This window comes from Salvelinus alpinus, chromosome 5 (genome assembly GCF_045679555.1).
Source record: "Salvelinus alpinus chromosome 5, SLU_Salpinus.1, whole genome shotgun sequence".
NCBI lineage: Eukaryota > Metazoa > Chordata > Actinopteri > Salmoniformes > Salmonidae > Salvelinus > Salvelinus alpinus.
This window is the reverse complement of record NC_092090.1, coordinates 48,421,973-48,445,453: the sequence shown is the minus strand read 5'-3', so window position 1 is coordinate 48,445,453 and position 23,481 is coordinate 48,421,973. Positions and strand designations below refer to the sequence as shown.

At 42.8% G+C, this 23,481-nt stretch overlaps 1 protein-coding gene across 2 annotated transcripts in view; it reads left to right on the top strand.

Annotated features, from left to right (window-relative positions):
- The window catches only part of LOC139575066 (xylosyl- and glucuronyltransferase LARGE2s), a 232,745-nt gene that overhangs the window by 87,641 nt on the left and 121,623 nt on the right, over nucleotides 1–23,481 (top strand). For both annotated transcript variants that reach the window (XM_071400041.1, XM_071400040.1), the window contains exon 2: nucleotides 11,528–11,631. The gene's annotated coding sequence lies outside the window, so the exon portion shown is untranslated. The remainder of the gene's footprint in view (nucleotides 1–11,527; nucleotides 11,632–23,481) is intronic.

The following is a 23,481-nucleotide window of genomic DNA, read 5'->3' as shown; positions in this document are numbered from 1 at the left end:
CAACAATAATTTCTACAGTAAGATATACAGTAGGCCTGATTTTAATTAGTAATCTTCATATGTATTTACTGTTACTTACTGTTGCACAGTAGGTAGTTAGCTTGATGTTAGCTATTAGCTGTGTACAAGGCCAGAGGATGTTTGAAAGAGAAACTCACATCTACTACGTACTATGAGAGAGAGTACTCCCTTATTTATGCTTATCGTCACCTGTTATAAAATGACAACAATGCCTTGCTAGCTGACTTACTTTCCCACTGTCGGAGCACTGTTTCCTGAAGCATTCTGCCCTGTTCTGAAAGATCTCCCTGGGTTTACCGTATGAAACCAAGAGAGAAACTCATTGCTGTATTTGGGTTTCATTTGGGACCCATTGCTGTATTTGGGACGATTGAGCTCAGTCAGAACTTGTGGCTAGCTTGAGTCCATTTGATGACAGCGCAGCATCTGCTGCTGAATGACAGTGCTGCGGCGTGTGGGTCGTGGAGGGATCTTAAAAAGCTGCAGATAAAAAGATCTGATGAACCTCGAAGCACACGGGCATCTCCCACTAGCACAGTTGGCAAAATGAGCAGAGACCGCTGCTAAGCATAGAGCGCACTGAACAGTGAGAGTAGTTGCACTTGGCGAAATCAATTCAATAACTATACATTTACTCTGACATGTTGCGACCCACCATTAGCAGTTCCGCGACCCATGTTGAGTCACAAGCCATACCTTAAGAAAGGCTGGCATAGGCTACAGTAATGAGTAGCAGCAGCAGCAATAACAGCAGCAGCAGCAGCAGCAACAACAACAGCATGCAACAACTTTATTAACAGCAACAGCAGCAGCAGAAGCAACAACAACAGCAGCAGCAGCAACAACAGCTAGGGTTGCCAACTGTCCCATATTAGCAGGGATGTCCCTTATATTGGGCTAAATTGGGTTGTCCCATACGTGATCTCCCGTGTCCCGTGTATTCATCCAATCACAGTATAGCTTAAACGCGCCAATTCCTGCAAAGTCATTTCTGTTGTTGTTCGGTCGGTTTGGCATATCAAGGAAATATGGATAAACCTGCAAAAAAGAAAAGACTGCAGCTACAACAAACAATGGGAAGCAAAAAAGACGTGGGTTAAGGCTGTCAGTGGTGACTCAACGAAAGCTTTCTGTACTTTATGCCATCAGGAATTCTCAATTGGCCATGGAGGGGAGAGTGACCAAACTCAGCATGCATCTGTAACGGATGTGAAATGGCTAGCTAGTTAGCGGTGGTGCGCGCTAATAGCGTTTCAATCGGTTACGTCACTCGCTTTGAGACCTTGAAGTAGTGGTTCCCCTTGCTCTGCAAGAGCCGCGGCTTTTGTGGAGCGATGGGTAACGACGCTTCGTGGGTGTCAGTTGTTGATGTGTGCAGAAGGTCCCTGGTTCGCGCCCGGGTCGGGGCGAGGGGACGGACTAAATTTAAACTGTTACACATCCACAGAAATGCATTATCCATTATCCAAGATGGCATAGCAGTCAGACATCTTTGTCCTGTCGTGTCCCTTGTATATATCTTTTTATATATTTTTCTTCGCCTATCTTGTCCATCCCGGAGCAAGCACCAATTAGCCTGAAGCTAGCCTGGCTAGGGCTCCTGGGCTACCACCGAAGCCCACTCCTGGGCTACAATATCCAGACCCCTTCTACTGCCAGGACGGGGCACGGAACCCCGCCGATCCTGTACGACTGGAATACCGACAAAATCTGCCCGAGGATTCCAACAGGCCCCACAGGCGCGACGTCTACTGAAGGCCAATTCTGCTAACCGCAGCCTGCTAGCTACCTAGAGCTACTTGGAACCCTACTAATCCACGACTGATCTATTGACGTCACCGCACGAAGAGGCAAAAACAGACTTACCTCCATCGCGACGTCCCCCAAAGTCCCTTCTGCTAACTTGCTAGCCCGGTCTACTAACTGCTAGCTTGCTAGCCCCGGTCTGCTAACTGCTTGCTTGCTAACCCGGTCTGCTAACTGCTAGCTTGCTAGCCCCGGTCTGCTAACCACTAGCTTGTTAGCCCCGGCCTACTAACTGCTAGCTTGCTGGCACTGGCCTGATAACTGTCTGAATCGCCGTGTCTCCAGCCAGCCCAACCGCTCACTGGACCCATATGTTCACTTGGCTATGCATGCCTCTCTCTAATATCAATATGCCTCATCCATTACTGTCCTGGTTAGTGATGACAGTCTTATTTCACTGTAGAGCCTCTAGCCCTGCTCAATATGCCTTAACCAACCATGTTGTTCCACCTCCTACATATGTGATGACATCACCTGGTTTAAACGTCTCTAGAGACTATATCTCTCTCATTATTACTCAATGCCTAGGTTTACCTCCAATGTACTCACATCCTACCTTACCTTTGTCTGTACACTATGCCTTGAATCTATGCCATCATTCCCAGAAACCTGCTCCTTTTACTCTCTGTTCCGAACCTGCTAGACGGCCAGTTCGTATACCCTTTAGCCATACCCTTATCCTACTTCTCCTCTGTTCCTCTGGTGATGTAGAGGTTAATCCAAGACCTGCAGTGCCTAGCTCCACTCCTACTCCTCAGGTGCTCTTATTTGTTGACTTCTGTAACCGTAAAAGCCTTGGTTTCATGCATGTTAACATTAGAAGCCTACCCCCTAAGTTTGCTTTATTCACTGCTTTAGCAAATTCTGCCAACCCGGATGTCTTAGCCGTGTCTGAATCCTGGTTTAGGAAAACCACCAAAAACCCTGAAATCTCCATTCCTAACTATAACATTTTCCACCAAGATAGAACTGCCAAAGGGGGCGGTGTTGCAATCTACTGCAGTGATAGCCTGCAGAGTTCTGTACCCAAACAATTCGAGCTTCTACTTCTAAAAATGCACCTTTCCAAAAACATCTCTCACTGTTGCCGCTTGCTATAGACCACCCTCTGCCCCCAGCTGTGTCTTCGACACCATATGTGAACTGATTGCCACCCCATCTATCTTCTGAGCTCGTGCTACTAGGTGACCTAAACTGGGACATGCTTAACACCCTGGCCATCCTACAATCTAAGCTTGATGCCCTCAATCTCACACAAATGATCAATGAACCTACCAGGTACAACCCCAAATCTGTAACCACGGGCACCCTCATAGATATCATTCTAACTAACACCCCCTCTAAATACACCTCTGCTGTTGTCAATCAAGATCTCAGCGATCACTGCCTCATTGCCTGCATCCATTTGCGACCAAACGACCACCCCCCCATCACTGTCAAACTTCTGTGAGCAGGCCTTTCTAATCGATCTGGCCGGGGTATCCTGGAATGACATTGACCTCATCCCATCAGTAGCTTCCTCTGCGCCGGTGCCCAGGCCAGGCACGGCGGCCAGCCCAGCTCCTATGCCGGAGCCTTCCTCTGCGCCGGTGCCCAGTCCAGGCACGGCGGCCAGCCCAGCTCCATGGCCGGAGTCTTCCTCTGTGCCGGTGCCCAGTCCAGGCACGGCGGCCAGCCCAGCTCCAGGGCCGGAGCCCTCCTCTGCGCCAATGCCCAGTCCAAGCATAGCGTCCAGTCACGCTCCAAGGCCGGAGCCTTCCTCTGCGCCGGTGCCCAGTCCAAGCACGGCGTTCAGCCCGGCGCCATGGTCGGATCCGGGGTCTGGGGGGGATACGACCCGCACCGGAGCCGCCACCGACACTTGTCACCCCCACTAACCCCCCCATTTGGTTTCAGCACCCCATGTTGGTGTTTTGTATGGTTCCCAATTAGAGGCAGCTGGTAATCGTTTCCTCTAATTGGAGATCATATTTAGGTAGCCATTTTTCCCATTTTTGCACCACTACTTTCACGTTTCGTTATTGGTTTATTGTTTTTGTTTAAAGTTTCACCGTAGTAAAGATGTGGAACTTCAATCCCGCTGCGCCTTGGCCTGCTCATTACGACGATCGTGACACCTTCCTCAACGCGTCATTTTCCGCCTGAAACTCCCGAAGTCATCCAATTGTTATGAACATATTTATGCAGAGTTTGGCGACATGCATCTCCGACATCTATTAAAGATTAATTCTTCAGCTGATTATTGAGGAAATTAACAAATGATGGTGCACTGCGTTATTGTATCATGTTAAAGACTTGGTAGCTTATTATATTGGAGTGAATGTATTGTTTTCTAACATCTAGATGGATCCATAATGAATTCCTATGGGAATAAATATCACTGAATAACAGAACAATTTGAATAAAGTAGGCTAATGAAGGCAACAAATTATTGCTTACTGAAACTCCCAAAGTCATCCAATTGTTATAATAGGATTTGAAGCAATAGCCTACCTGTGTGTGGCCCACTATTTCAGCACCGTTTTGTGCTGCCCTGAGACAAGCTTGGCCCCCTCATTACGACGATCGTGACACCTTCTTCAACGTGAATCCTAACATTTCCACACCCTAATTGTAGGCTAACCAATACCCAAATGGAGATTCAATGAAAATAAAAATCTCATAGATCTATCAAGACCGGTTTTCATTGAATCTCCATTTGGGTATTCGTTAGCCTACAATTAGGGTGTGGAAATGTTAGGATTCACTCGCAGTCACTTAGTAGCCTACTCTCAACCAGTCACGTTGTACAGTGCCATATTTTCCTAAACATTTTCTTGGAATAGAAACACCATAATATTAATCAAATGAATGAAGCTACTTTTCTTAAAATCAATGCCATATACTATGTTCTTACAAAGATGCCCTCCAGTGGTCAAACTAGCACAAACCAGGATTAACTTCTACTTGGTCACAATCCCAGATCCGGGAGCATCCTCATCAGTAAAAAAGCTGACTAGCATAGCCTAGCATAGCGCCACAAGTAAATACTAGCATATAAATATCATGAAATCACAAGTCCAAGACACCAAATGAAAGATACACATCTTGTGAATCCAGCCATCATTTCCGATTTTTAAAATGTTTTACAGCAAAAACACAATATGTATTTCTATTAGCTAACCACGATAGCAAAAGACTCAACCGCATATTTTCACCATTTTTTTACCGCATAGGTAGCTATCACAAATTCGACCAAATAAAGATATAATTAGTCACTAACCAAGAAACAACTTCATCAGATGACAGTCTTATAACAGATTTATTGTATAGCATATGTTTTGTTCGAAAAATGTGCATATTTCAGGTATAAATCATAGTTTTACATTGCAGCCACCAAAACAAATATCACCAAAGCAGCTAGAATAACTACAGAGACCAAGGTGAAATACATAAATACTCATCATAAAACATTTATGAAAAATACATGGTCTACAGCAAATGAAAGACAAACATCTTGTGAATCCAGCCAATATTTCATATTTTTTAAGTGTTTTACAGCGAAAACACAATATAGCATTATATTAGCTTACTACAATAGCCAACCACACAACCGCATTCATTCACCGCAAAGGTAGCGATAGCGAAAAAACCAGCAAAAGATATACATTTATTCACTAACCTTCACAAACTTCATCAGATGACAGTCCTATAACATCATATTACACAATACATATATGGTTTGTTCGAAAATGTGCATATTTAGCGTTACAAATCGTGGTTTTACAATGTGAATACGTAGCCAAACTGCACAAAATTATCCGGATATATTTCTGACACTCACCTAATCAAATAACTCATCATAAACTTTACTAAAAAATACATGTTGGACAGCAAATGAAAGATACACTAGTTCTTAATGCAACCGCTGTGTTAGATTTTTTAAAATAACTTTACCATAACAAACAGCTTACGTTATAGCGAGACAGCGCCCAAAATCAGGGCGGAAAATATGACTATACATTTGACAGAAATATGAAATAACATCATAAATGGTTCCTACTTTTGATGAGCTTCCATCAGAATGTTGTACAAGTTGTCCTTTGTCCAGAATAATCGTTGTTTGGTTGTAGAATGTCCTCTTAGCCTGTCGAATTAGCAACCAAAGCTAGCCATGTGGCGCAAACGTGCCCAACACCACATAACGCAAAGAAAAGAAAATGCCGAAAATCGCAATAAACTGATATAAACTGATATAACTCGGTTTAAAATAACTACTTTATGATGTTTTTAACACATATATCAAATAAAATCAGAGCCGGAGATATCTAACGTCTATACCGAAAGCTTTTCAGAACGCAATCTGGGGTCCCTTCTCGCGCCTTCCAAGACAATGAAAAATCTGGTCACGTCGTTCCAAAAGCTCTTGTTCGGCCTCAGATCAAGCTAGACACCCCATTCCACCTCTCACTGCCTCGTGACATCTAGTGGAAGGCGTATGCAGTGCATGTAGATCCATAGATTTCAGGCAAATTAATAGGATGGCCCTGGAACAGAGCCTCGATTTCAGATTTTTCACTTCCTGATAGGAAGTTTGCTGCAAAATGAGTTCTGTTTTACTCACAGATATAATTCAAACGGTTTTAGAAACTAGAGTGTTTTCTATCCAATAGTAATAATAATATGCATATTGTACAAGCAAGAATTGAGTACGAGGCAGTTTAATTTGGGAACGATTTTTTACAAAGTGAAAATAGCGCCCCCCCTATTGAGAAAAGGTTTTTAATGGCAACAATGGCTGACACTTAAATAACGTGCCATAGAATTCTGCGGCAGCCCGCAAGTGTGCTGTGGTACGACACAACTTTTAAACACTAAGTTCAATTGCCCTGGGGGGTACAAACAAAGGATCCAATTCGGGAAAGTCGTATTCCTGGTCGTAATACTGTTGAGTTACCACCGCTCTGATATCCAAAAGTTATTACCGGCTGTATGTAATAACACAAAAAACATCCTGGGCTAATAATGTAAGAAATAACACACCAAATAAAATAATACTGCGAAGTTCATATATTGTGAATGATATATTGCTCCACTTACAAATAAAGGAGAGAGTGAGAGAGAATATTTTTCTGTGCATCACTCGACAACCATGGACCATGAAGTTAAACACAGTTCACCCGGACATAAACACAATATTTTACAGTGGACACTTCACCAAACACTGCACAGCCCGAGTCAGCAGAAACAGCCTCTCTTGGCAGTTGTAGGGACAGTTCGAAATGTGCTATTTTCACATGACCCTCCACTTACACTGTAAAATAAATTATTAAACAAATGACTACGACTGTAGCATCCCTGTGTTTTTCTAAATGTGGATATCAACTTTGCCTCTTCAGAATGCTTTTGTGGCACAGGCGATGCCACACAGGGCTACAGGCCAGAAGGTTGAGGGTTCGCCGACCACCACGGACGAGCTCACTCTCCCTGCCTGTTTCATTGCACTACGATCCGAGCCGGTTGCAGACAATGATCAGCTGGGGGAAAATCTGATTTTCAACATTTTGATGCCGTAATTATAATTATATAAAATATATGCAAGTCATTTTCCACCAACAGGTTTCTGTGCCAATGCACCACGCAACCAATACAAAAAAGCATACTGACTTCAGCACATCCATATCATGGTTTGCGTTTTCAACACCACAGTAAATAGACTGTCAATCTCGACAAACAGAAAATACTTCCTTCTCTACCTTGGTCCCGTTGAGCAGCTGATGTTTAGGCTGCAACGGCTCAGCTGCGAAGTGGTAGGCCATACCACTTGGGGAAGGCCATTTCTGTTTCTGCATGACAATGCCTCCGTGCACAAAGCAAGGCCCATACAGAAATGGTTTGTTGAAATCTGGTGTGGAGGAACTTGACTGGCCTGCCCAGAGCCTTGACCTCAACCCCATTGAACACTTTTGGGATGAATTGGAACACGGACTGCGAGCCAGGTCTAATCGCCCAACATCTGTGCCCGACCTCACTAATGCTCTTGTGGCTGAATGGAAGCAAGCTCCCTGCAGCAATATTCTGCACTACAGAAACACCTCTAACCAAACAGTGCATGCACACTGAATTGAAGGTAACTTCACTTTTCTTTTCCCAGAACTCAAACCGTGATGTGGTTTAAGCATTGTTGTGAATAATCAATAATGATCAAACAACCAACTTGACAGAGCTTGAAAGATTTTGAAATGAATAATGGGCAAATATTGCACAATCCAAGTGTGGAAAGAGACTTACCAGAAAGACTCACAGCTGTAATCGGTACCAAAGGTGCTTCTCCAAAGTATTGACTCAGGGGTGTGAATACTTATTTAAATGAGATATTTCTCTATTTAATATTCAATACATTTGCAAGAATTTCTAAAAACATGTCTTCACTTTGTCTTTTTGCGGCATTGTGTGTAGATGGGTGGGGAAATGTTTTATTGAATCCATTTTGAATTCAAGCTGTAACACAAGACGATGTGGAATACGTTGAAGGGTATGAATACTTTTTGAAGGCACAAGGGGGAGTTGAAGTACAATTCGTACAAACTTGTTTTGGCTGGTCTGTATCATATTCTTTAGCTGTTTGAGGCTGCTGTTCAACCATGATGTGCCGTCATAACCGTAGTGACAATGTACTAGCACACTTTCCAGAGTCCCTAGGGTGTCTTTAGCTAGGTTTCCATCCAATTGAAAACAGATTTTCATGTTAATATTCCAAGATCTGCATTAAAAACAATATCTGCATTTTCTCATCAGTTGTGTTTCCATCAAATCAACTTGTTGCGGATAAAAGTCTATGTGTAAATACATAGGGCACATAAAAATAACTTTTGCTGTTAAATTCCCATGTACCGAATTACAACTCAGTGAAATGGGTTTCCATCACATTTTCACCTTTAGGCCTACTGATGGTTTTGTCAGACAATTTTTTTTTGCGTAACCCTGGTATTGGCTAATGCGCTCTAGCCAACAGCTTTCAGATACAGTGCGGGTATAGCCTATTACACGATGAGATTATTATGGACAAAAGTGTGAGAGAACTTTTTTTTGTCAAACGGCAGCCAAGCACTGAGCATCATGTCACCAGAATAAGACCCTCGATACTCATTGAAAGTAGCGTAAGGCTCATCACCGTGCACTTTCACCGACCTGTGAAGTTAATCATAACTCATTTTATATGGAGACTAATAAACTGCATGCTTTCCCATGATGTCTTGAAATCTTTATCCAACATGTACTTTACTCGCATGAAAAGTTAGAATGGAGACCTTCTTAATGTCAAGCCATTTTGAGGATACTGGAATCATACAACGTGTGTATGCCTACAGGATACTTTTGAAGTAGCCTAATCAGATTAAAACATTGTGACTGGTTGTGTTTATGCCACGTATTAAAGGCAATGCATTTGACAAGTTAAATTAGACATATTTAAGCTGAATTGAAGCAGTAGGTTCTAGGTGCGCGAGGAAAAGCCGCTCGGACACTGGACTGAGAGTGCAGGTCCTCCCTTGTCCTTTATAACTTCAGAGAAACATCAAAATGAGAGAGCGAGGTAATGGGTGCATGCTGTAATGGATGGGTCCTCTGTTTACTGCTGGCTTTACTACCGCACTTAGTGCACTCTGCGGCGTTTCAGAGGCTGAGGAAGACAAAGTGTTATAGTGTTACAGAGAAACAGTGTAAAACGTAAGAGGACACTGTGCAGGGTTTTGCACTTACTATATATTAGCTGTGTTACAGGAAGTGAAGACAACAATAGCAATGTCCTCTCTACGTACAACAAACATGTCTGTTGGCTTTACTGGTGAAATTGTGAGCGAGAGTGAGACCATCTGTGTCCTGTATTCAATTCAGACAAACTTCCCGTTATAGTGCCTCTCTTTCTAGCGGTTTCTTCATGGTTTTACCTCACCAGTCACCTTCAGCAATATGTGGCGTTCAGATGTTACGGTGTCCACCAATTTCTAGAACAAATGAAGAAACAGAGGAAGACAACGTGTGATATCTTCCTACCTGTAATACAGGCTTTTCCCACTGACCAAAAACTGGTTGAATCAATGTTGTTTCCACGTAATTTCAATGGATTTACATTGAACCAGCATGGAATAGATGTTTAATTGACTTGTGGGTTATATGCAGCAGTCAGAAATCTGACCTCCCTCTCTGACTGTAGGCTTAAAGTGTCTCATTAGGTCTGACATTTCCTGCTTGGTTTTCCTGCTCCTCTTTATTCGATCCACGCCGCCTGGTTGAGGGAGGGGGGGGGGGGCGGTTAAGAACATATCAAAATGAGCCCCCCTCCTCCTGGGATAAACACGCCACCTGGCAACATGGACACGTAATGATGGTTTTGTGGTAAAAGCTTGGGCTTGGTCTGCACTTGCTGGTGTGTGTGTGATCGCTGCTCAGGTGTGTGTATTTGTGTGTGTACTGTGGAACGTCGACTAGTCAAGCTCCAGTGGTCTGCCAGCTTGGATTAAATCAAGTGTGTGCGCACATGCGTATGAGAGAGAGCGTGCGGTCTGTTTGTGTGTGTGTCTGTCTCTGTCTGTCAGTCACACACCTTCTTCAGCCCATTGAACCACATGGCTGCCTTCTCCAGATCAAACTGACTTACAATGGACCAGTCTCTTTCATAGTCTAGACAGTTTTTTATGGATCATGTTCATTTATATCACTCTCTTTCCCTTCTCTCTCCCTCTCTCGCAACTGTTGAAGTTATCCTTTACATGACACATAAAAGTTAATTTTCCACTCTGGTGACCATATTCCACATCCTAATTCCCTCAACACTCCTTTTACAGTAAGTATTTTCATACAATTTCTACTCAAATCGTATTGTTTTTCCTCACCGAAACATCTCTCCTGCTCTCTCAACCAAAGCTGGTGCGTTCTTTTATCCACGTGAGGACGTCAACGTTTTGATCTCTGTATTGTGACTGATGTGTTGACGCTGCTCTCTCAGAGCGCTACTCAGATTAGCATGAGAATACAGCACAGTGCCTCTCTCTCTCTACAGAATAATTCAATTACATGAATGTGATTAGCTTCTGAGCCTTGGCTCTGTGCCTTTTTTTCATTTGGAGCTTTTAGATAATTCATAGGCATTGTTCCTGACTCGCATTGAACCTGTTTATGCTTTTACCCCAACCTCCCTGGTGTCTATCAAATATCTTCAAAAAGATACATTTTCCTAAACGAATTCCTCCAAAAGAAAATAAGGCATCAGTTTGAGCTTCTTGATGAAAGGTTGTGAATATTTTAGGAGTTTGCGTACAGTGCTGGTAAGAGGTTTTCTTTGCAATCAGAATTCATAGAGCAATGACTACGTGGAACTCTATTCCACATCAACTAACTGATGCAAGCATTAAAATTTGATTTAAAAAAAACTGTGAAAAATGCACCTTATGGAACAGCGGGACTGAAGCAGGCAGACACAAGCACACACACACGATAACATGCGCACTGTACACACACGTACACATGGATTTTGTGTTGTAGATATTTGGAGGTGGAGTAGAGGCCTGAGGGCACGCACCTTATTGTGTTGTGAAATCTGTTATGAATGTAATGTTTTTTTAAATTGTTAATTCATTTTGCTTTGCATTATTGCTCAGCTAATGGGGATTCATAATAAACACAACTACAAAATGGCTTCCCTTTCTCTTTCCATTTGGAGGTCAAGCTTCCATTTCTGAAGAGGGGAAAAGGGCAGTGAACATTGAAGAAAAAGCTGAAACTTGACAACTGCCTCAGCCCCCTGTGACACACAGAACATTTCTGGTAAGCGTACTCTCTCTTTTTATCTCTTGCCTGCTCTCTTTCTCACTCTCTCTCTCTCTCATTCCGCAACCCCATGCTCCTCTGCATTTCCTTCTCTGTCTATATACATGTATATCCCTCTCTCCCGTTCTGTCCTCCCTCGAGGTAGCTTGGCCTTTCAGAGGCAGCAAAACATTGTTGAACGTTGTATGATGGTCTTACCTTGGTTGCACCCTGTTCTCCTCAGATGACCTGGCTATCTACTGTACTGTACTTTTCTAGTGAAGTGGACTGGACTGGACAGTTGAACTGGACTGCGGCTAGGACTGGTCTATACAAACTATCCATACCTAGTTATCTGTTGTAATGTTGTTATCCACTGCACTGTGTCCATTCCACAGAGTGCAGTGTATGATGAGGTTGCCCCTTTAGATGCTGATCTAAGGTCAGTTTTGTGTTTCCCACTAGAATTGGGGAAAGAGTAAGCTGATCCTAGATCTGTTCAGGCAACTTGCCCAGACTCATTTGCACTCAGAATCCTTTGGGGGTCTTAAATGTTTTAAGAGCTTAGAGGGACAGAGTGCACTATGGGCAGCAGGTTTTTTAATGACCACTTAAGTCTGCACACACACACACACACACACACACACACACACACACACACACACACACACACACACACACACACACACCAACCATCCCAAACTCAGGGTCTCTCTTCCACCTGAGAGAATCTCCCAATGTCTCTCAAAGCTCACTGATGCTTAGCTCTCCCTCTGACCTCTCTCTCTCTTCTATTTTTCCTCCCTTCACTTTCCGTCTCTCCTCTCCTCCGGTTCCTGGGGTTTAAAGAGCGAGGGGAGACTGTTCTAACTTCTGAGCAAACCTATGGTTCATTGGACAGGCCCTGGCAAAGGGCAGCACACTTATATAAGCCTAGATAGAGCACTTAGTAAAAGTTAGACATTGAGCCGTGCACCCCTTTTCAAAAAGTTTTACAGGTCTGGTGTGCCCCTTGTAAACAAAAATATAAACGCAATAAGCAACAATTTCGAAGATTTTACTGAGTTATAGTTTTTATAAGGAAATCAGTAAATGTAAATACATTTATTAGGCCCTAATCTATGGATTTCACATGACTGGAAATACAGATATGCATCTGTTGGTCACAGATACCTTAAAAAAATGCAGGTGCGTGGATCAGAAAACCAGTCAGTATCTGCTGTGACACCATTTGCCTCATACAGCGCGACACAGCATCTTCACATAGAGTTGATCAGGCTGTTAATTGTGGCCTGTCAATGGCTGTGTGGAGTTGCTGCATATTAGTGGGAACTGGAACATGCTGTCTTACACATCGATCCAGAGCATCCCAAACATGCGCAATGGGTGACATGTCTGGTGAGTATGCAGGCAATGGAAGACCTTGGACATTTTCAGCTTCTAGGAATTGTGTACAAATCCTTGCGACATGGGGCATTATCATGCTGAAACATGAGGTGATGGCGGCGGATGAATGGCACGACAATGGGCCTCAGGATCTCGTCATGGTATCTCTGTGCATTCAAATTGCCATTGATAAAATGCAACTGTGTTCGTTGTCCGTAGCTTATTCCTGCCCATGCCATAACCCCATGGTGCACTCTGTTCACAACGTTGACATCAGAAAACCACTTGCCCACACGACGCCATATACACTTTCGGCCATCTGCCCGGTACAGTTAAAACCAGGATTCATCTGTGAAGAGCACACTTCTCCAGCGTGCCAATGTCTATTCAAGGTGTGCCTTTGCCCACTGAAGTCGGTTACGACGCCGAACTGCAGTCAGGTCAAGACCCTGGTGAGGACGATGAGCACGCAGATGAGCTTTGCTGCACAAATTCCTCGGGTAGTGCAAACGCACAGTTTCATCAGCGGTCTGGATGGCTGGTCTCAGACAATCCCCCTGGTGAAGAAGCCAGATGTGGAAGCCCTGGGCTGGCGGGGTTACATGTGGTCTGCAGTTAAAACGACACATTGTAGAGTGGCCTTTTATTGTCCCCAGCACATGGTGCACCTGTGTAATGATCACGCTGTTTAATCAGCTTCTTGATATGCCACACTTGTCAGGTGGATGGATAATCTTGGAAAAGGAGAAATGCTCACTAACAAGGATGTAAACAAATATGTGCACAAAATTTGAGAGAAACAAGCTTTTTGTGTATATGGAACATTTCTGGGATCTTTTAGTTCAGCTCATGAAACATGGAACTAACACTTTAGATGTTGCGTTTATATTTTTGTTCAGTGTAGTTTACACAGAATTCTAGTAGTTTATGTACAGTTGGTGTGACACCAGAATGAGAGGGGTTTTAAGCTGTTAGCTTTGTTATTTAATGATAGTTGATTTAGTGTTTGAAGTTTGAGAAATGGGTGTAGGTGTAGGATGTACTGTTAATCTGGGTTAGCTTGGTTCCAGATCTGTTTGTGCTGGTTTACCAACTCCTATGGTCATTGTCAATAGGAGTTGGCAAGACCGCACAAACAGTTCTGGGACCAGGCTAGATACTGGCATGCCGTCACAGAGGAACCCCCGCTGATCCACCTGACAACGAGATTACTGTGGTGGTGATAGCTGTTCGATTGTTCAATGTTGCTTCAGTAACAGGGGGACCCTGTCCCTCACATCCTTCAGAATGACTGTTGTCTGTAAAAAAACAGTTCCGAGGGGTGTGTTGATATGGGGTTGCTTGGCAACATTCTGTGACAGGGTCTTTAGGAGCAGGTTCTCTGGGCCATTGTGTCACAGCTGGGTGATCATCGTTGAATAGTACAAAGTGTGTGTGTACGTGTTTATCTTGGTTGAACATGGTCTGTGATTTCATTAATCTTTGAACAACAGGAGGGGACCGCTTTGACCTTATACACATAAGCTTTGGCTGCAAACTGTTTGAACTAGTTATATTACTCTTTCTCTACCCCAAACCTAAAAGACCAGCCAACACCCCTCTAGACACCCAGCTGTGCACAGTCTGCACTCCCTACTGAAGCTGTAGTTTAAAGCCTATGAGGACTGATTGTCCCCAGACACACAACTGCCACTCTCTGGCTGGAGGCTCTTCATTTTTTATGGCTGTAGATTGGGCAAGCTTCAGGGCTCTTTAGATGCTGTTGGAGTGTTGAAGTGTTTTCTAAATGTCATGTTGCTGGCTGTTGGGAGATGTAAGGGGCTTTTCCCATATGACGCGTGCCATAACCCTGAGACTGAGGGACTGTTGGACATTCTAGAGAAGCACACTCATGCACACACACGAATTCCGTCTGATCAAGGGGTGGCATAACCCTAAAACTCCAAGAATGGAGAGGGAATCAAGACTGATGGGAATGAGAGGAGCAGGAGAAGAGAGGAGTCAAGAGGGAATAAGTCAAAGATTGGAGAGGGAGTCGATCAAGCACAGGAGAAAAGAATGAGTGAATTCTGAAGAGAAGAGGGAGTGAAGAAAAGGGATGGAGTCGAGGAGAGGGAATGAGTCAAGAAGTGGAGAGAGAGAGAACGTGTTGATAAAAGGAAAAAGAAAGGAATTGAACTGAAGAAAGAAGAGAGCGTCCTGGTCTGAAGGGACACTACAGCGTGCCAGAGGACTGGGCCATCTGATTGGATATGGTTCAGTTGTAGACCGCTTTGCACCCTGGGAAAAGTAATTTGACAACTCCAGACACACAGCTCCAAACACATACACAGTATTCCGCAGCAAAACTTGTGGGGACATACAATTCAGTCCCATTCAAAATCCTATTTTCCCTAACCTTTACCCTTAGCCTAACCCTAACCTTTACCCTAACCTTAACCCAAAAACCTAACCTTAACCCTAACCCTAACCCTAGCTCCTAACCCTAAAACTAACCTGAGCTCCTAACCCTAGACCTAATTCTAATTCTAACACTAATTCTAAACTTAAACCTAAACCCCATAGAAATAACATTTGACCATGTGGAGACCAACAAAATGTCCCCAGTTGGTCCAACTTCTGGTCCCCACAAGTGTAGTTAAACACTACCACACACACACACACCTATCCAGATGGTTGTGTGGGGTATCCAGAGTATCAGCCTTAATATACATCATTAACCCTACTCAACACACTGGGACTGAAGTAGCAGCCTGTGTGTGAGTAGCATTAGGTGGATAGAGTAGAAGAACCAGGTTAAGAAGACTGATTATAAAACCAAGTAAACATAAGCAAGACAACAAAGAGATATTCATTTTTCTCAGTCTACCTGTATCTCTACTGAGCCTGTTTGGCTGTCTTTGCTCTGTTTTCAGTCTTCAAAAATAATTTTGTTTTACCTTACCTCAAAGTTCTGAAAATTGGAACATAGGTCGAATGTAGGATTTATGAGTAGTCAAAGCAAGACGAGACAAGATTGCACAAAACAATCTGTAATTTGAGTCTCATGTGGAACCCAGTATAATAATTCACTGTCTTAGCAGATAGGGGGAAAGCTTGAGCTAAACTAACTAGCTGTGTGATATGTTCTCTCTCTGTAATATCTCATTCCTGACTGCTTGTTAATCAGATTCTCTGGTGTGTGTGTGTGTCTGCCTGCCTGCCTGCCTGTGCGCTTGCATGCACGTGCACATTTTTGTCTGTGTGTGTATGCGCATGTGTGTGTTTCTTCCCGAACAGACTTCCACTGGCTCATTAATTGTTCTTTTATCCTAACTCTCAGATAAAGACATTCTCTATTCACGGCGGTGAATACATTATAATGTCGTTCCACTCAATGAGGAACAAGCTGACTTCTGAATGGAGGAACAAGGCTGAATAATCAACCGTCATCTTGATAGTTTCCCTTCTTCTACAACAGGGGGTTGAATGGAGTGGATGGAAGTTTTAATTTTCTCTGAAGATATCTATCGGGGAAATAATGAAAACAACTAGGCTGTATCCTATCGGCCCTATTCAAAATTGGTACACTACATAGGAAATAGGGTGCCATTTCGGACACAGCCCCCTAATGTTCTAGTTTTAATTTCTAGGCAGGATTGGGGTGTGGAGGTGAGCTCTGGGTTTGAAAGGGAAAGTGAATGGAATCCCAACTCTCTGAAGCTCACTTTGAGGTTATGAAGTGAAGGAAAATTGAATAGTTTAGTCACGGTTCATACCAATACCAGAGATGAATGGATTTTGATCATACCTCATCATTCTTAAATGGAAACTGAGCCAAACTGAGCAATCGGAGGAGAAGGGCCTTGGTCAGGGAGGTGACCAAGAACCTGATGGTCACTGACAGAGCTCCAGAGTTCCTCTGTGAAGATGGGAGAAACCTCCCGAAGGACAACCATCTCTTTAGCACTCCAGCAATCAGGCCTTTATGGTAGAGTGGCCAGGTGGAAGCCACTCCTCAGTTAAAGGCACATGACAGCCCGCGTGGAGTTTACCAAAAGGCACCTAAAGGACTCTCAGACCATGAGAAAAAAGATTCTCTGGTCGGATGAAACAAATGGAACTATTTGGCATGAATGCCAAGCGTCACGTCTGGAGGCAACATCCCTACGGTGAAGCATGGTGGAGGCAGAATCATGCTGTGGGGATGATTTTCAGCGGCAGGGACTTGGAGACTAGTCAGGATCGAGGGAAAGATGAACGGAGTAAAGTACAGAGAGATCCTGGACGAAAAGCTGCTCCACTGTACTCAGTACCTCTGACTGGGGCAAAGGTTCACCTTCCAACAGGATAATGACTCTAAGCACACAGCCAAGACGACGCAGGAGTGGCTTCGGGATATGTCTCTGAATGTCCTTGAGTGGCCCAGCCAGAGCCCGGACTTGAACCCGATCGAACATCTCTGGAGAGACCTGAAAATAGCTGTGTGGTGGTGCTCCCCATTTAACCTGACATCTGAATCCGAATCTGCAGAGAAGAATGGGAGAAACTACACAAATACAGGTGTGCCTCTCTAGGTTTCTTCCTAGGTTCTGGCCTTTCTAGGGAGTTTTTCCTAGTCACCGTGCTTCTACACCTGCATTGCTTGCCGTTTGGGGTTTTAGGCTGGGTTTCTGTACAGCACTTTGTGACATCAGCTGATTTAAGAAGGGCTTTATAAATACATTTGATTGATTGATATGTAGCTTGTATTTGGTCACAGGTCCAGGAATGGATGAAGAAATGAAACATTTACCTGGAGCTAACTCTGCAGATAGCACTACTGGATGATTTGAAAGTCATGGTCAATCGATCAGTGGTATGATAATAGTTTTGGCAAAACATTTTATCTTTACTTTACAATCTCTAGAAACTATGAGAATAGAAAAGTTCACAACTTTTGTGAAACATCACACCAAAGTTGAAAAATATATGGCAAATAGAAATCCAATATGGATGGTGTTAAGAGATAGATGGGAGGGGTTGAATGGAGCTGAAGGGTGGGACTAATAACAAGATAACTAATGTAAAATATACTGTGTCCGTAAAATATATACAGGTTCAGAACTTTTGTGAAACAGCACAGTTAAAAATATATGGCAAATAAATCAAACTGGATGGACATCAGAAATAGATGGGAGAGGTTGAGGGTAGAGGAAAGACAGGACTAAAAACAAACAAAATATAACTATTGTAAAATAGATTGTGTCTGTAAAATATTTATAGTATGTATAAGCTGGAAGTAGAAGCCTAAGTGTTGTTGTTCATTAGTTTACTCCAATTAGGGGAGGAGTGATAGGTTTTGTTGGGAATTTTTTTTTATTTTAATTTTTATATTTGTGCATATATGTATGTATGTATGTATGTACATATATATATTTACAAAAAAATATATGGAGGATTGGAAATGATGCACACAATTACATTGATGGAAGCTACACTTTAGCTGCAATATTAAAGCCGCAATATTAAAGCCGATCTATCCCCCCCCCCCCAATTGGATTCTGATACAGGTGCAGTGGCAACCCGTCATTCAGGTCAGGTGGGGCAGTGCCTGTTTTGAGCCCCACACTTTTAGGTAGAAAAATGGTGGTGGGGCTAGCAAGCAGAAAATAGTGTTGTGCCTGATTGGCTCAGATCTCTGTCACTCATGGGACAGTACGTAATCCCCAATTCTAAGGTTAGAGCTAAAAAATGTTTGCCCCCTGAGGAAGGCACAGTGATGCTGAAATGTTGGTAAATACCCATTCAATTGCTGGGAGATTATACATGGAGTGTGTGACTTTCTTTCTTTTGATAGTTTATTGCCCTATGGGTTCTGCTATAGATTTACAGTATATTAGAAGTGACCATCCAAGAAGGCTCAAGGTCATTGGCCACAGATAGAATGACATCAAATCCCATTATAGCTACAGTAGCTTTGGTTGGACTGATCATGTCAACATCATACTTTCAAAATCTTAGCTAGCAAGCTAGCAGTCATCGCCATGAATCAAGTCGGCAATCAAATCCTTTTCAATCATTGTCATTTGAAGAGAAATTAGAGATAAAACGTCTCGGTGCTCATTGGACATAAACATTACACAACAAGTTGGAAATCACAAATTCAACAATGAGTGGTTCGGGAAGGAATCAGTGGCTAACTGTGAGTTCAAGACAACTGGGAACTCGGGAAAAACGAGCTACGACTGGGAAAATAAGTTTTGAACGGTCATTCAACTCGGAATAGTAAATCCGGCATCTTTCTCTTTGATGACAAAATTTGCCCAAGAAGGACCGCCGTGAGTCCAAAAATATCTTATGCTGCTTCATAATTTATATAGGATGCCAGAGAGATATGTATACTGTAGCTGAAGTAAAACTACTGTAAGTGTATGTTGCGTAGTAAGCTGTTAGTAGCTCATGTGCCTCACCGTAATAATTTGGTCTATTTTCATCAACTCGGTATTGTAAACATATCTTTGTGGCCTGTGTGTGCTTGTTTGCCTATAACCTGTTTTAGAAAAATGTAATCATCAAATATTGTAAGTGCTTTCATTGTCTGTTTATATGTAAGATCGGCCCATGTTCTGAATCCTGTTGCTGTACATTACGAAAGTGCTGAACAAATAGTTATATTGACTACGTCCATCGTCTCTCGCTCATTAATGTCTTAATCGAAATTACAGATTTCCTCTTATGCGCTTGTCGTCCCCTTATGCCATAGTTTGTACATCTCAATTGTTATTAGAAACCACATTTGTTTAAGCAAGTCAGCCATATAAAAATGAGGCTGAATGAACTGTAGCAGTGGTAAGGTGTTGGGACAGCTGTTGGGACTCTATGTAGGCCCTAACAGTTTGTGGGCACCGTTTGTCACCGTTATAGTGCAATTAATGTATTGTTTAGTGTTGTGTTGTGGCTTGGCTGGCATGTATCCCACATTTTTTTGTTTGCCCCAAAAAGATTTACATGCTAAAATTGCCACTGTACAGGTGACACAATATTCTATAGGATTGTGAAAATCCTATAGAGTACCACAGTGTGAGTCATAATACCCACAAAACCTAGTGGTCAAACAGGGAAATGGTTCTAGTCTTTTTTCCACCATACTGTACATTTTTCCCTCATGGATGTTAAAATCACTTAAAATAAGGGCTGTGTTTCGTGTAGGCTTAACCTGGTGTGACATTTTGATAACCGTGTAAATCGCTCTAGGATAAGGAGACTTTTATCAATATATATGCCTGTATTTACCCCCCAAAAGTGAAATGCTAATGTGGCTATAATAAAGAACTACAATTGCCATTATGATCTGGACGAGTGCCGAATCGAGGCAAAGCTAAGAATCTCTGGATGAAATATCTAATGTTAGCTTAATGTAGTAATGAATAAATTTAAAGAATACATTTCTTTAAATTGATAATTCTGTGAACTGTCATGTGTAAGTTTTAAATTGACACAATACCTGTTATCAAAGGTGTCAGCTAGAGATGACATGCAGGAGCTTGCAGGGTTTTGTAGTTATTTCAAGTTGAATCGGAAACAGATGTTTGTCTTATTTCAGTCTTTGGGCTTGTGATTTCACGTGAGTCTGTGTTAACATCTTAGATAGAAGTAGGCCATTGGCTGCCTACATCACTAGGGTTATAAGCAGGAGTTCTAATTGGTTCCTAATTTGGCAGTTCGCCAAATTTGCCTGAGCAAACAATGGTGAAATATTATTTTCTGAGAAATAGTGCAAGAATTTGTATTTTATAGTAATATAAAATTGTCATAGAATATTTAATTGTCATATACAAAAAAAATCTGCTCCATCAACGGGATCGATCAACTTAATGTTTTTCGTCTTTAGCCCAGCACCTACAGCAATCCCTCTCTCCTCTCACTCTCTCTCCTCCGTGATCCATATCCTACTTTCGTTCTCTCCCCCTCTCCTTTCCCCCCCTCCACCTCCCTCCCTCTATGCAGAAGTTTGCCATCCTGGGCTTCCTTACTTCCTCACCCTCCCTTCTCCCTGTCCATCCAGCTTCCTGCCATCCCTGTTTTCAGTCCAGTCCGTTCTCTTTCCCATCGGCCCTCAGGGATAATTCTGGGTAATGGACCTGGGAGCCTCTGGTTGGCTGACGCCTGAGGGGAGGCCATGGGCCTGTGGAACATTCTGGAAGGCTGAACCAGCCAATGAACAGCCATCCCTGTCCTCTCCCTGTGTTCTATTGCCAACTGAGATCAGCTCATAAATCAAATAATATCAAATGTTATTTGTCACATGCGCCGAATACAAGAGGTGTAGTAGACCTTACAGTGAAATGCTTACCTACAAGCCCTTAACATCTTCGAGATCGGTGTACCCGAACGAGACAATTGAGCTAACGTGTGCTAATGTGATTAGCATGATATTTTAAGTAACAAGAACATTTCCCAGGACATAGACATATCTGATATGGTCAAAAAGCTTAAACCACGTCTAAAGTGGTTTAAATGCTGAATCTCAGAGCCCAGGAAACGTGAGCTATATGTTTGAAATGGTTGGAACCTCGACACAAGGAGAAGAAATAAACTCACCTTCCTTTAGACCAAGAAAGATGGGGAGTTGCAGCCCATGTCTAAGGTGGTTTAAATCCTGACTATCAACACGAGGAGGAAGAGGCCAGAAGCTCACTTCTCAGACAATCACTGGTACAGCTGATTAGCTGCCCTATGTCAGATATCAAGAAAAGCGAATTGAAGTGGGACCATTCTACTACTCTTCAAACTATCCCCTCCTACTCTGGTCTCAAGCCACTGTATGCTCCTACTCTCATCACCAAGGGAAACTGTCAACACGGCAGGCTAACCATCACCCTAGGAGCATTGTCCAGAGTGAACAGACGCAAGAAAGGCCAAACCAACATTCTTCCGAAGGAGGACTAGTTCCGATAGAGAAATGGCGAACGGCACTCACATGTAAGGCTGGGTTTTTTGCAGATGCGAGAGGTTACGACTGTTCAGAATGATGATATGATAAGAGGTTATGATTCATATATTGACTGTTTTATGGATGTTAAGATGGTAACTCTTTAAACAACCTCTTCTGTGGTGACCCAACTTCCTAATGAGTTAATTGTAACATTATTACTTTAATCGGGTAACAATTAAACATAGTAGATTAAATAACAGTCATCACATATTAATTTTTGAAAATAATTTATTTATACAAAAGTAGTGCACTGGGCCTTTACTAGTATTAGCAGACCAATATTGACGTCTGTAGCACGGGCAAAAAAAGAAATTCAGCTCTACTTTGGTTGTTGCCCTGTCCCTTTCTCTGCAATTGTCATTCTAATGGAATCCAGAAAAAACAAAATCATATTCTCAAACATTTACAGTACATCAAAAGGTACAAAGTTATGGGCAAAGACACAAACACCCACATCAAAATATATATTTTCTTTATCAAATAACTTGGAAAACAGACATTTTTGTGCAGTAAATCATGATTCAGGATGAGACCCAGATGCAGACACGTGAGACACATGGTGGGGGGTGGAGACAAGCACAAGACAGGTGAAACAGATCAGGGTGTAACAGTTAATTTACCATCCTTACAAACCATTTAATGTAAATGTATATTACTGTAGTTTACATAGGCTGGTCATTTAGGTTTGTACCTGTATCACCATGATGAAAAACAATGCACAATACAGTAATTGAGTACATTGAGACATCAAGTGGTTTGTGATGATGAGGGTTGTGGGTAAGATTCCCACGACGGACCAGTATGAAAAAGTATGAAAATGTATCCACTCACAAGTTGATTTTATAAAGTAATCTCAGCAAAAAAAGAAACGTCCCTTTTCAGGACCCTGTCTTTTAAAGATAATTTGTAAAAATCCAAATAACTTCTCAGATCTTCATTGTAAAAAGGTTTAACACTGTTTCCCATGATTGTTCAATGAACCATAAACAATTAATGAACATGCACCTGTGGAACGGTCGTTAAGACACTAACAGCTTACAGACGGTAGGCAAATAAGGTCACTGTTATGACAACTTAGGACACTAAAGAGGCCTTTCTAATGACTCTAAAAAACACCAAAAGAAAGATGCCCAGGGTCCCTGCTCATCTGCGTGAACGTGCCTTAGGCATGCTGCAAGGAGGCATGAGGACTGCAGACGTGGTCAGGGCATTAAATTGCTATGTCCATACTGTGAGACGCCTAAGACAGCGCTACAGAGAGGACGTACAGCCGATCGTCCTCGCAGTGGTAGACCATGTGTAACAACACCTGCACAGGATCGGTACATCTGAACATCACACCTGCGGAAAAGGTACAGGATGGCAACAACAACTGCCCGAGTTACACCAGGAACGCACAATCCCTCCATCAGTACTCAGACTGTCCGCAATAGGCTGAGAGAGGCAGGACTGAGGGCTTGTAGGCCTGTTGTAAGGCAGATCGTCACCAGACATCACCGGCAACAATGTCGCCTATGGGCACAAAC